A 15,042-nucleotide genomic window follows, 5' to 3' on the forward strand; every position below is an offset into this window, starting at 1 on the left:
CCGTCAGCAGCAGCGCTTGAAACAGCCTGAATGGCGAGTGGAGTGGCGTTTCGTCAGCAGTGTCGTGTCCAAAGAGGACGGTGAAATCCGCACGCCTATGTAGGTGTCCTAATCAGCTGACATTGTTGCGTGGTGCCGGGTCAGAAGGTTGGACGCCTCCAAAAACGGCTGCCGTGCGCACATGTACTCTGTACAACGGTTGCCGATGTCAAGAATCCATTCAGCGGCGGCAGCTTACGGATCCGGTAGGCATCTCGGTGAAGCGGGTGGCTGATAATAGAATCCCGTCAGCAGCAGCGCCTGAAACAGCATGAACGGCGAGTGGAGTGGCATTTCGTCAGCAGTGTCGCGGCCAAAGAGGACGGTGAAAGCCGCACGCCTTATGTAGGTGTCCTAATCAGCTGACATTGTTGCGTGGTGCCGGGTCAGAAGGTTGGACGCCTCCAAAAACGGCTGCCGTGCGCACAGTTACTCTGTACAACGGCTGCAGATGTCAAGAATACATTCAGCGGCGGCAGCTTACGGATCCGGCAGGCATCTCGGTGAAGCGGGCGGCTGATAATAGAATCCCGTGAGCAGCAGCGCTTGAAACAGCCTGAATGGCGAGTGGAGTGGCGTTTCGTCAGCAGTGTCGTGTCCAAAGAGGACGGTGAAATCCGCACGCCTTATGTAGGTGTCCTAATCAGCTGACATTGTTGCGTGGTGCCGGGTCAGAAGGTTGGACGCCTCCAAAAGTGGCTGCCGTGCGCACAGGTACTCTGTACAACGGCTGCAGATGTCAAGAATCCATTCAGCGGCGGCAGCTTACGGATCCAATAGGCATCTCGGTGAAGCGGGTGGCTGATAATAGAATCCCGTCAGCAGCAGCGCCTGAAACAGCATGAACGGCGAGTGGAGTGGCATTTCGTCAGCAGTGTCGCGGCCAAAGAGGACGGTGAAAGCCGCACGCCTTATGTAGGTGTCCTAATCAGCTGACATTGTTGCGTGGTGCCGGGTCAGAAGGTTGGACGCCTCCAAAAACGGCTGCCGTGTCACAGGTACTCTGTACAACGGTTGCAGATGTGAAGAATTCATTCAGCGGCGGCAGCTTACGGTTCCGGTAGGCATCTCGGTGAAGCGGGTGGCTGATAATAGAATCCCGTCAGCAGCAGCGCCTGAAACAGCATGAACGGTGAGTGGAGTGGCGTTTCGTCAGCAGTGTCGCGGCCAAAGAGGACGGTGAAATCCGCACGCCAATGTAGGTGTTCTAATCAGCTGACATTGTTGCGTGGTGCCGGGTCAGAAGGTTGGACGCCTCCAAAAACGGCTGCGGTGCGCACAGGTAATCTGTACAACGGCTGCAGATGTCAAGAATCCATTCAGCGGCGGCAGCTTAAGGATCCGGTAGGCATCTCGGTGAAGCGGGTGGCTGATAATAGAATCCCGTCAGCAGCAGCGCCTGAAACAGCATGAACGGTGTGTGGAGTGGCGTTTCGTCAGCAGTGTCGCGGCCAAAGAGGACGGTGAAATCCGCACGCCTATGTAGGTGTCCTAATCAGCTGACATTGTTGCGTGCCGCCAGGTCAGAAGGTTGGACGCCTCCAAAAACGGCTGCCGTGCGCACAGGTACTCTGTACAACGGCTGCAGATGTCAAGAATCCATTCAGCGGCGGCCGCTTACGGATCCGGTAGGCATCTCGGTGAAGCGGGTGGCTGATAATAGAATCCCGTCAGCAGCAGCTCCTGAAACAGCATGAACGGTGAGTGGAGTGGCATTTCGTCAGCAGTGTCGCGGCCAAAGAGGACGGTGAAAGCCGCACGCCTTATGTAGGTGTCCTAATCAGCTGACATTGTTGCGTGGTGCCGGGTCAGAAGGTTGGACGCCTCCAAAAACGGCTGCCGTGTCACAGGTACTCTGTACAACGGTTGCAGATGTGAAGAATTCATTCAGCGGCGGCAGCTTACGGTTCCGGTAGGCATCTCGGTGAAGCGGGTGGCTGATAATAGAATCCCGTCAGCAGCAGCGCCTGAAACAGCATGAACGGTGAGTGGAGTGGCGTTTCGTCAGCAGTGTCGCGGCCAAAGAGGACGGTGAAATCCGCACGCCTATGTAGGTGTTCTAATCAGCTGACATTGTTGCGTGGTGCCGGGTCAGAAGGTTGGACGCCTCCAAAAACGGCTGCGGTGCGCACAGGTAATCTGTACAACGGCTGCAGATGTCAAGAATCCATTCAGCGGCGGCAGCTTAAGGATCCGGTAGGCATCTCGGTGAAGCGGGTGGCTGATAATAGAATCCCGTCAGCAGCAGCGCCTGAAACAGCATGAACGGTGTGTGGAGTGGCGTTTCGTCAGCAGTGTCGCGGCCAAAGAGGACGGTGAAATCCGCACGCCTATGTAGGTGTCCTAATCAGCTGACATTGTTGCGTGCCGCCAGGTCAGAAGTTTGGACGCCTCCAAAAACGGCTGCCGTGCGCACAGGTACTCTGTACAACGGCTGCAGATGTCAAGAATCCATTCAGCGGCGGCAGCTTACGGATCCGGTAGGCATCTCGGTGAAGCGGGTGGCTGATAATAGAATCCCGTCAGCAGCAGCGCCTGAAACAGCATGAACGGCGAGTGGAGTGGCATTTCGTCAGCAGTGTCGAGGCCAAAGAGGACGGTGAAAGCCGCACGCCTTATGTAGGTGTCCTAATCAGCTGGCATTTTTGCGTGCTGCCGGGTCAGAAGGTTGGACGCCTCCAAAAACAGCTGCCGTGCGCACATGTATTCTGTACAACGGTTGCAGATGTCAAGAATCCATTCAGTGTCGGCAGCTTACGGATCCCGTAGGCATCTCGGTGAAGCGGGTGGCTGATAATAGAATCCCGTCAGCAGCAGCGCCTGAAACAGCATGAACGGCGAGTGGAGTGGCATTTCGTCAGCAGTGTCGCGGCCAAATAGGACGGTGAAAGCCGCACGCCTTATGTAGGTGTCCTAATCAGCTGACATTGTTGCGTGGTGCCGGGTCAGAAGGTTGGACGCCTCCAAAAACGGCTGCCGTGCGCACAGTTACTCTGTACAACGGCTGCAGATGTCAAGAATACATTCAGCGGCGGCAGCTTACGGATCCGGCAGGCATCTCGGTGAAGCGGGCGGCTGATAATAGAATCCCGTCAGCAGCAGCGCTTGAAACAGCCTGAATGGCGAGTGGAGTGGCGTTTCGTCAGCAGTGTCGTGTCCAAAGAGGACGGTGAAATCCGCACGCCTATGTAGGTGTCCTAATCAGCTGACATTGTTGCGTGGTGCCGGGTCAGAAGGTTGGACGCCTCCAAAAATGGCTGCCGTGCGCACAGGTACTCTGTACAACGGCTGCAGATGTCAAGAATCCATTCAGCGGCGGCCGCTTACGGATCCGGTAGGCATCTCGGTGAAGCGGGTGGCTGATAATAGAATCCCGTCAGCAGCAGCTCCTGAAACAGCATGAACGGCGAGTGGAGTGGCATTTCGTCAGCAGTGTCGCGGCCAAAGAGGAAGGTGAAAACCGCACTCCTTATGTAGGTGTCCTAATCAGCTGACATTGTTGCGTGGTGCCGGGTCAGAAGGTTGGACGCCTCCAAAAACGGCTGCGGTGCGCACAGGTACTCTGTACAACGGCTGCAGATGTCAAGAATCCATTCAGCGGCGGCAGCTTACGGATCCAATAGGCATCTCGGTGAAGCGGGTGGCTGATAATAGAATCCCGTCAGCAGCAGCGCCTGAAACAGCATGAACGGCGAGTGGAGTGGCATTTCGTCAGCAGTGTCGCGGCCAAAGAGGACGGTGAAAGCCGCACGCCTTATGTAGGTGTCCTAATCAGCTGACATTGTTGCGTGGTGCCGGGTCAGAAGGTTGGACGCCTCCAAAAACGGCTGCCGTGCGCACAGGTACTCTGTACAACGGTTGCAGATGTCAAGAATTCATTCAGCGGCGGCATCTTACGGTTCCGGTAGGCATCTCGGTGAAGCGGGTGGCTGATAATAGAATCCCGTCAGCAGCAGCGCCTGAAACAGCATGAACGGTGAGTGGAGTGGCGTTTCGTCAGCAGTGTCGCGGCCAAAGAGGACGGTGAAATCCGCACGCCTATGTAGGTGTCCTAATCAGCTGACATTGTTGCGTGGTGCCGGGTCAGAAGGTTGGACGCCTCCAAAAACGGCTGCGGTGCGCACAGGTAATCTGTACAACGGCTGCAGATGTCAAGAATCCATTCAGCGGCGGCAGCTTAAGGATCCGGTAGGCATCTCGGTGAAGCGGGTGGCTGATAATAGAATCCCGTCAGCAGCAGCGCCTGAAACAGCATGAACGGTGAGTGGAGTGGCGTTTCGTCAGCAGTGTCGCGGCCAAAGAGGACGGTGAAATCCGCACGCCTATGTAGGTGTCCTAATCAGCTGACATTGTTGCGTGCCGCCAGGTCAGAAGGTTGGACGCCTCCAAAAACGGCTGCCGTGCGCACAGGTACTCTGTACAACGGCTGCAGATGTCAAGAATCCATTCAATGTCGGCAGCTTACGGATCCGGTAGGCATCTCGGTGAAGCGGGTGGCTGATAATAGAATCCCGTCAGCAGCAGCGCCTGAAACAGCATGAACGGCGAGTGGAGTGGCATTTCGTCAGCAGTGTCGAGGCCAAAGAGGACGGTGAAAGCCGCACGCCTTATGTAGGTGTCCTAATCAGCTGGCATTTTTGCGTGCTGCCGGGTCAGAAGGTTGGACGCCTCCAAAAACGGCTGCCGTGCGCACATGTACTCTGTACAACGGTTGCAGATGTCAAGAATCCATTCAGTGTCGGCAGCTTACGGATCCGGTAGGCATCTCGGTGAAGCGGGTGGCTGATAATAGAATCCCGTCAGCAGCAGCGCCTGAAACAGCATGAACGGCGAGTGGAGTGGCATTTCATCAGCAGTGTCGCGGCCAAAGAGGACGGTGAAAGCCGCACGCCTTATGTAGGTGTCCTAATCAGCTGACATTGTTGCGTGGTGCCGGGTCAGAAGGTTGGACGCCTCCAAAAACGGCTGCCGTGCGCACATGTACTCTGTACAACGGTTGCAGATGTCAAGAATCCATTCAGTGTCGGCAGCTTACGGATCCGGTAGGCATCTCGGTGAAGCGGGTGGCTGATAATAGAATCCCGTCAGCAGCAGCGCCTGAAACAGCATGAACGGCGAGTGGAGTGGCATTTCGTCAGCAGTGTCGCGGCCAAAGAGGAAGGTGAAAGCCGCACGCCTTCTGTAGGTGTCCTAATCATCTGACATTGTTGCGAGGTGCCGGGTCAGAAGGTTGGACGCCTCCAAAAACGGCTGCCGTGCGCACATGTACTCTGTTCAACGGTTGCAGATGTCAAGAATTCATTTAGCGGCGGTAGCTTACGGATCCGGTAGGCATCTCGGTGAAGCGGGTGGCTGATAATAGAATCCCGTCAGCAGCAGCGCCTGAAACAGCATGTACGGCGAGTGGAGTGGCATTTCGTCAGCAGTGTCGCGGCCAAAGAGGACGGTGAAAGCCGCACGCCTTATGTAGGTGTCCTAATCAGGTGGCATTTTTGCGTGCTGCCGGGTCAGAAGGTTGGACTCCTCCAAAAACAGCTGCCGTGCGCACATGTATTCTGTACAACGGTTGCAGATGTCAAGAATCCATTCAGTGTCGGCAGCTTACGGATCCCGTAGGCATCTCGGTGAAGCGGGTGGCTGATAATAGAATCCCGTCAGCAGCAGCGCCTGAAACAGCATGAACGGCGAGTGGAGTGGCATTTCGTCAGCAGTGTCGCGGCCAAAGAGGACGGTGAAAGCCGCACGCCTTATGTAGGTGTATTAATCAGCTGACATTGTTGCGTGGTGCCGGGTCAGAAGGTTGGACGCCTCCAAAAACGGCTGCCGTGCGCACAGGTACTCTGTACAACGGCTGCAGATGTCAAGAATACATTCAGCGGCGGCAGCTTACGGATCCGGCAGGCATCTCGGTGAAGCGGGCGGCTGATAATAAAATCCCGTCAGCAGCAGCGCTTGAAACAGCCTGAATGGCGAGTGGAGTGGCGTTTCGTCAGCAGTGTCGTGTCCAAAGAGGACGGTGAAATCCGCACGCCTATGTAGGTGTCCCAATCAGCTGACATTGTTGCGTGGTGCCGGGTCAGAAGGTTGGGCGCCTCCAAAAACGGCTGCCGTGCGCACATGTACTCTGTACAACGGTTGCCGATGTCAAGAATCTATTCAGCGCCGGCAGCTTACGGATCCGGTAGGCATCTTGGTGAAGCGGGTGGCTGATAATAGAATCCCGTCAGCAGCAGCGCCTGAAACAGCATGAACGGCGAGTGGAGTGGCATTTCGCCAGCACTGTCGCGGCCAAAGAGGACGGTGAAAGCCGCACGCCTTATGTGGGTGTCCTAATCAGCTGACATTGTTGCGTGGTGCCGGGTCAGAATGTTGGACGCCTCCAAAAACGGCTGCCGTGCGCACATGTACTCTGTACAACGGCTGCAGATGTCAAGAACCCATTCACCGGCGGCAGCTTACGGATCCGGTAGGCATCTCGGTGAAGCGGGTGGCTGATAATGGAATCCCGTTAGCAGCAGCGCCTGAAACAGCATGAACGGCGAGTATAGTGGCATTTCGTCAGCAGTGTCGCGGCCAAAGAGGACGGTGAAAGCCGCACGCCTTATGTAGGTGTCCTAATCAGCTGACATTGTTGCGTGGTGCCGGGTCAGAAGGTTGGACGCCTCCAAAAACGGCTGCCGTGCGCACAGGTACTCTGTAAAACAGTTGCAGATGTCAAGAATCCATTCAGTGTGGGCAGCTTACGGATCCGGTAGGCATCTCGGTGAAGCGGGTGGCTGATAATAGAATCCCGTCAGCAGCAGCGCCTGAAACAGCATGAACGGCGAGTGGAGTGGCATTTCATCAGCAGTGTCGCGGCCAAAGAGGACGGTGAAAGCCGCACGCCTTATGTAGGTGTCCTAATCAGCTGACATTGTTGCGTGGTGCCGGGTCAGAAGGTTGGACGCCTCCAAAAACGGCTGCCGTGCGCACATGTACTCTGTACAACGGTTGCAGATGTCAAGAATCCATTCAGTGTCGGCAGCTTACGGATCCGGTAGGCATCTCGGTGAAGCGGGTGGCTGATAATAGAATCCCGTCAGCAGCAGCGCCTGAAACAGCATGAACGGCGAGTGGAGTGGCATTTCGTCAGCAGTGTCGCGGCCAAAGAGGAAGGTGAAAGCCGCACGCCTTCTGTAGGTGTCCTAATCATCTGACATTGTTGCGAGGTGCCGGGTCAGAAGGTTGGACGCCTCCAAAAACGGCTGCCGTGCGCACATGTACTCTGTTCAACGGTTGCAGATGTCAAGAATTCATTTAGCGGCGGTAGCTTACGGATCCGGTAGGCATCTCGGTGAAGCGGGTGGCTGATAATAGAATCCCGTCAGCAGCAGCGCCTGAAACAGCATGTACGGCGAGTGGAGTGGCATTTCGTCAGCAGTGTCGCGGCCAAAGAGGACGGTGAAAGCCGCACGCCTTATGTAGGTGTCCTAATCAGGTGGCATTTTTGCGTGCTGCCGGGTCAGAAGGTTGGACTCCTCCAAAAACAGCTGCCGTGCGCACATGTATTCTGTACAACGGTTGCAGATGTCAAGAATCCATTCAGTGTCGGCAGCTTACGGATCCCGTAGGCATCTCGGTGAAGCGGGTGGCTGATAATAGAATCCCGTCAGCAGCAGCGCCTGAAACAGCATGAACGGCGAGTGGAGTGGCATTTCGTCAGCAGTGTCGCGGCCAAAGAGGACGGTGAAAGCCGCACGCCTTATGTAGGTGTATTAATCAGCTGACATTGTTGCGTGGTGCCGGGTCAGAAGGTTGGACGCCTCCAAAAACGGCTGCCGTGCGCACAGGTACTCTGTACAACGGCTGCAGATGTCAAGAATACATTCAGCGGCGGCAGCTTACGGATCCGGCAGGCATCTCGGTGAAGCGGGCGGCTGATAATAAAATCCCGTCAGCAGCAGCGCTTGAAACAGCCTGAATGGCGAGTGGAGTGGCGTTTCGTCAGCAGTGTCGTGTCCAAAGAGGACGGTGAAATCCGCACGCCTATGTAGGTGTCCCAATCAGCTGACATTGTTGCGTGGTGCCGGGTCAGAAGGTTGGGCGCCTCCAAAAACGGCTGCCGTGCGCACATGTACTCTGTACAACGGTTGCCGATGTCAAGAATCTATTCAGCGCCGGCAGCTTACGGATCCGGTAGGCATCTTGGTGAAGCGGGTGGCTGATAATAGAATCCCGTCAGCAGCAGCGCCTGAAACAGCATGAACGGCGAGTGGAGTGGCATTTCGCCAGCACTGTCGCGGCCAAAGAGGACGGTGAAAGCCGCACGCCTTATGTGGGTGTCCTAATCAGCTGACATTGTTGCGTGGTGCCGGGTCAGAATGTTGGACGCCTCCAAAAACGGCTGCCGTGCGCACATGTACTCTGTACAACGGCTGCAGATGTCAAGAACCCATTCACCGGCGGCAGCTTACGGATCCGGTAGGCATCTCGGTGAAGCGGGTGGCTGATAATGGAATCCCGTTAGCAGCTGCGCCTGAAACAGCATGAACGGCGAGTATAGTGGCATTTCGTCAGCAGTGTCGCGGCCAAAGAGGACGGTGAAAGCCGCACGCCTTATGTAGGTGTCCTAATCAGCTGACATTGTTGCGTGGTGCCGGGTCAGAAGGTTGGACGCCTCCAAAAACGGCTGCCGTGCGCACAGGTACTCTGTAAAACAGTTGCAGATGTCAAGAATCCATTCAGTGTGGGCAGCTTACGGATCCGATAGGCATCTCGGTGAAGCGGGTGGCTGATAATAGAATCCCGTCAGCAGCAGCGCCTGAAACAGCATGAACGGCGAGTGGAGTGGCGTTTCGTCAGCAGTGTCGTGGCCAAAGAGGACGGTGAAAACCGCACGCCTATGTAGGTGTCCTAATCAGCTGACATTGTTGCGTGGTGCCGGGTCAGAAGGTTGGACGCCTCCAAAAACGGCTGCCGTGCGCACATGTACTCTGTACAACGGCTGCAGATGTAAAGAACCCATTCACCGGCGGCAGCTTACGGATCCGGCAGGCATCTCGGTGAAGCGGGTGGCTGATAATGGAATCCCGTCAGCAGCAGCGCCTGAAACAGCATGAACGGCGAGTGGAGTGGCATTTCGTCAGCAGTGTCGCGGCCAAAGAGGACGGTGAAAGCCGCACGCCTTATGTAGGTGTCCTAATCAGCTGATATTGTTGCGTGGTGCCGGGTCAGAAGGTTGGACGCCTCCAAAAACGGCTGCCGTGCGCACAGGTACTCTGTAAAACGGTTGCAGATGTCAAGAATCCATTCAGTGTCGGCAGCTTACGGATCCGATAGGCATCTCGGTGAAGCGGGTGGCTGATAATAGAATCCCGTCAGCAGCAGCGCCTGAAACAGCATGAACGGCGAGTGGAGTGGCGTTTCGTCAGCAGTGTCGCGGCCAAAGAGGACGGTGAAAATCGCACGCCTATGTAGGTGTCCTAATCAGCTGACATTGTTGCGTGGTGCCGGGTCAGAAGGTTGGACGCCTCCAAAAACGGCTGCCGTGCGCACATGTACTCTGTACAACGGTTGCAGATGTCAAGAATCCATTCAGTGTCGGCAGCTTACGGATCCGGTAGGCATCTCGGTGAAGCGGGTGGCTGATAATAGAATCCCGTCAGCAGCAGCGCCTGAAACAGCATGAACGGCGAGTGGAGTGGCATTTCGTCAGCAGTGTCGCGGCCAAAGAGGAAGGTGAAAGCCGCACACCTTATGTAGGTGTCCTAATCAGCTGACATTGTTGCGTGGTGCCGGGTCAGAAGGCCGGACGCCTCCAAAAACGGCTGCCGTGCGCACAGGTACTCTGTACAACAGCTGCAGATGTCAAGAATCCATTCAGCGGCAGCAGCTTACGGATCCGGTAGGCATCTCGGTGAAGCGGGTGGCTGATAATAGAATCCCGTCTGCAGCAGCGCCTGAAACAGCATGAACGGCGAGTGGAGTGGCATTTCGTCAGCAGTGTCGCGGCCAAAGAGGAAGGTGAAAGCCGCACACCTTACGTAGGTGTCCTAATCAGCTGACATTGTTGCGTGGTGCCGGGTCAGAAGGTTGGACGCCTCCAAAAACGGCTGCGGTGCGCACAGGTACTCTGTACAGCGGCTGCAGATGTCAAGAATCCATTCAGCGGCGGCAGCTTACGGATCCGGTAGGCAGCTCGGTGAAGCGGGTGGCTGATAATAGAATCCCGTCAGCAGCAGCGCCTGAAACAGCATGAACGGCGAGTGGAGTGGCATTTCGTCAGCAGTGTCGCGGCAAAGAGGACGGTGAAAACCGCACGCCTATGTAGGTGTCCTAATCAACTGACATTGTTGCGTCGTGCCGGGTCAGAAGGTTGGACGCCTCCAAAGACGGCTGCCGTGCGCACATGTACTCTGTTCAACGGTTGCAGATGTCAAGAATTCATTTAGCGGCGGTAGCTTACGGATCCGGTAGGCATCTCGGTGAAGCGGGTGGCTGATAATAGAATCCCGTCAGCAGCAGCGCCTGAACCAGCATGAACGGCGAGTGGAGTGGCATTTCGTCAGCAGTGTCGCGGCCAAAGAGGAAGGTGAAAACCGCACGCCTTATGTAGGTGTCCTAATCAGCTGACATTGTTGCGTGGTGCCGGGTCAGAAGGTTGGACGCCTCCAAAAACGGCTGCGGTGCGCACAGGTACTCTGTACAACGGCTGCAGATGTCAAGAATCCATTCAGCGGCGGCAGCTTACGGATCCAATAGGCATCTCGGTGAAGCGGGTGGCTGATAATAGAATCCCGTCAGCAGCAGCGCCTGAAACAGCATGAACGGCGAGTGGAGTGGCATTTCGTCAGCAGTGTCGCGGCCAAAGAGGACGGTGAAAGCCGCACGCCTGATGTAGGTGTCCTAATCAGCTGACATTGTTGCGTGGTGCCGGGTCAGAAGGTTGGACGCCTCCAAAAACGGCTGCCGTGCGCACAGGTACTCTGTACAACGGTTGCAGATGTCAAGAATTCATTCAGCGGCGGCAGCTTACGGTTCCGGTAGGCATCTCGGTGAAGCGGGTGGCTGATAATAGAATCCCGTCAGCAGCAGCGCCTGAAACAGCATGAACGGTGAGTGGAGTGGCGTTTCCTCAGCAGTGTCGCGGCCAAAGAGGACGGTGAAATCCGCACGCCTATGTAGGTGTCCTAATCAGCTGACATTGTTGCGTGGTGCCGGGTCAGAAGGTTGGACGCCTCCAAAAACGGCTGCGGTGCGCACAGGTAATCTGTACAACGGCTGCAGATGTCAAGAATCCATTCAGCGGCGGCAGCTTAAGGATCCGGTAGGCATCTCGGTGAAGCGGGTGGCTGATAATAGAATCCCGTCAGCAGCAGCGCCTGAAACAGCATGAACGGTGAGTGGAGTGGCGTTTCGTCAGCAGTGTCGCGGCCAAAGAGGACGGTGAAATCCGCACGCCTATGTAGGTGTCCTAATCAGCTGACATTGTTGCGTGCCGCCAGGTCAGAAGGTTGGACGCCTCCAAAAACGGCTGCCGTGCGCACAGGTACTCTGTACAACGGCTGCAGATGTCAAGAATCCATTCAATGTCGGCAGCTTACGGATCCGGTAGGCATCTCGGTGAAGCGGGTGGCTGATAATAGAATCCCGTCAGCAGCAGCGCCTGAAACAGCATGAACGGCGAGTGGAGTGGCATTTCGTCAGCAGTGTCGAGGCCAAAGAGGACGGTGAAAGCCGCACGCCTTATGTAGGTGTCCTAATCAGCTGGCATTTTTGCGTGCTGCCGGGTCAGAAGGTTGGACGCCTCCAAAAACGGCTGCCGTGCGCACAGGTACTCTGTACAACGGCTGCAGATGTCAAGAATCCATTCAGCGGCTTCAGCTTACGGATCCGGTAGGCATCTCGGTGAAGCGGGTGGCTGATAATAGAATCCCGTCAGCAGAAGCGCCTGAAACAGCATGAACGGCGAGTGGAGTGGCATTTCGTCAGCAGTGTCGCGGCCAAAGAGGAAGGTGAAAGCCGCACGCCTTCTGTAGGTGTCCTAATCATCTGACATTGTTGCGTGGTGCCGGGTCAGAAGGTTGGACGCCTCCAAAAACGGCTGCCGTGCGCACATGTACTCTGTTCAACGGTTGCAGATGTCAAGAATTCATTTAGCGGCGGTAGCTTACGGATCCGGTAGGCATCTCGGTGAAGCGGGTGGCTGATAATAGAATCCCGTCAGCAGCAGCGCCTGAAACAGCATGTACGGCGAGTGGAGTGGCATTTCGTCAGCAGTGTCGCGGCCAAAGAGGACGGTGAAAGCCGCACGCCTTATGTAGGTGTCCTAATCAGGTGGCATTTTTGCGTGCTGCCGGGTCAGAAGGTTGGACTCCTCCAAAAACAGCTGCCGTGCGCACATGTATTCTGTACAACGGTTGCAGATGTCAAGAATCCATTCAGTGTCGGCAGCTTACGGATCCCGTAGGCATCTCGGTGAAGCGGGTGGCTGATAATAGAATCCCGTCAGCAGCAGCGCCTGAAACAGCATGAACGGCGAGTGGAGTGGCATTTCGTCAGCAGTGTCGCGGCCAAAGAGGACGGTGAAAGCCGCACGCCTTATGTAGGTGTATTAATCAGCTGACATTGTTGCGTGGTGCCGGGTCAGAAGGTTGGACGCCTCCAAAAACGGCTGCCGTGCGCACAGGTACTCTGTACAACGGCTGCAGATGTCAAGAATACATTCAGCGGCGGCAGCTTACGGATCCGGCAGGCATCTCGGTGAAGCGGGCGGCTGATAATAAAATCCCGTCAGCAGCAGCGCTTGAAACAGCCTGAATGGCGCGTGGAGTGGCGTTTCGTCAGCAGTGTCGTGTCCAAAGAGGACGGTGAAATCCGCACGCCTATGTAGGTGTCCCAATCAGCTGACATTGTTGCGTGGTGCCGGGTCAGAAGGTTGGACGCCTCCAAAAACGGCTGCCGTGCGCACATGTACTCTGTACAACGGTTGCCGATGTCAAGAATCTATTCAGCGGCGGCAGCTTACGGATCCGGTAGGCATCTCGGTGAAGCGGGTGGCTGATAATAGAATCCCGTCAGCAGCAGCGCCTGAAACAGCATGAACGGCGAGTGGAGTGGCATTTCGCCAGCAGTGTCGCGGCCAAAGAGGACGGTGAAAGCCGCACGCCTTATGTAGGTGTCCTAATCAGCTGACATTGTTGCGTGGTGCCGGGTCAGAATGTTGGACGCCTCCAAAAACGGTTGCCGTGCGCACATGTACTCTGTACAACGGCTGCAGATGTCAAGAACCCATTCACCGGCGGCAGCTTACGGATCCGGTAGGCATCTCGGTGAAGCGGGTGGCTGATAATGGAATCCCGTTAGCAGCAGCGCCTGAAACAGCATGAACGGCGAGTATAGTGGCATTTCGTCAGCAGTGTCGCGGCCAAAGAGGACGGTGAAAGCCGCACGCCTTATGTAGGTGTCCTAATCAGGTGGCATTTTTGCGTGCTGCCGGGTCAGAAGGTTGGACTCCTCCAAAAACAGCTGCCGTGCGCACATGTATTCTGTACAACGGTTGCAGATGTCAAGAATCCATTCAGTGTCGGCAGCTTACGGATCCCGTAGGCATCTCGGTGAAGCGGGTGGCTGATAATAGAATCCCGTCAGCAGCAGCGCCTGAAACAGCATGAACGGCGAGTGGAGTGGCATTTCGTCAGCAGTGTCGCGGCCAAAGAGGACGGTGAAAGCCGCACGCCTTATGTAGGTGTATTAATCAGCTGACATTGTTGCGTGGTGCCGGGTCAGAAGGTTGGACGCCTCCAAAAACGGCTGCCGTGCGCACAGGTACTCTGTACAACGGCTGCAGATGTCAAGAATACATTCAGCGGCGGCAGCTTACGGATCCGGCAGGCATCTCGGTGAAGCGGGCGGCTGATAATAAAATCCCGTCAGCAGCAGCGCTTGAAACAGCCTGAATGGCGCGTGGAGTGGCGTTTCGTCAGCAGTGTCGTGTCCAAAGAGGACGGTGAAATCCGCACGCCTATGTAGGTGTCCCAATCAGCTGACATTGTTGCGTGGTGCCGGGTCAGAAGGTTGGACGCCTCCAAAAACGGCTGCCGTGCGCACATGTACTCTGTACAACGGTTGCCGATGTCAAGAATCTATTCAGCGGCGGCAGCTTACGGATCCGGTAGGCATCTCGGTGAAGCGGGTGGCTGATAATAGAATCCCGTCAGCAGCAGCGCCTGAAACAGCATGAACGGCGAGTGGAGTGGCATTTCGCCAGCAGTGTCGCGGCCAAAGAGGACGGTGAAAGCCGCACGCCTTATGTAGGTGTCCTAATCAGCTGACATTGTTGCGTGGTGCCGGGTCAGAATGTTGGACGCCTCCAAAAACGGTTGCCGTGCGCACATGTACTCTGTACAACGGCTGCAGATGTCAAGAACCCATTCACCGGCGGCAGCTTACGGATCCGGTAGGCATCTCGGTGAAGCGGGTGGCTGATAATGGAATCCCGTTAGCAGCAGCGCCTGAAACAGCATGAACGGCGAGTATAGTGGCATTTCGTCAGCAGTGTCGCGGCCAAAGAGGACGGTGAAAGCCGCACGCCTTATGTAGGTGTCCTAATCAGCTGACATTGTTGCGTGGTGCCGGGTCAGAAGGTTGGACGCCTCCAAAAACGGCTGCCGTGCGCACAGGTACTCTGTAAAACGGTTGCAGATGTCAAGAATCCATTCAGTGTCGGCAGCTTACGGATCCGATAGGCATCTCGGTGAAGCGGGTGGCTGATAATAGAATCCCGTCAGCAGCAGCGCCTGAAACAGCATGAACGGCGAGTGGAGTGGCGTTTCGTTAGCAGTGTCGCGGCCAAAGAGGACGGTGAAAACCGCGCGCCTATGTAGGTGTCCTAATCAGCTGACATTGTTGCGTGGTGCCGGGTCAGAAGGTTGGACGCCTCCAAAAACGGCTGCCGTGCGCACATGTACTCTGTACAACGGTTGCAGATGTCAAGAATCCATTCAGTGTCGGCAGCTTACGGAT

The sequence above is a fragment of the Amblyomma americanum genome, chromosome 5, assembly GCF_052857255.1.
Source record: "Amblyomma americanum isolate KBUSLIRL-KWMA chromosome 5, ASM5285725v1, whole genome shotgun sequence".
Lineage (NCBI taxonomy): Eukaryota > Metazoa > Arthropoda > Arachnida > Ixodida > Ixodidae > Amblyomma > Amblyomma americanum.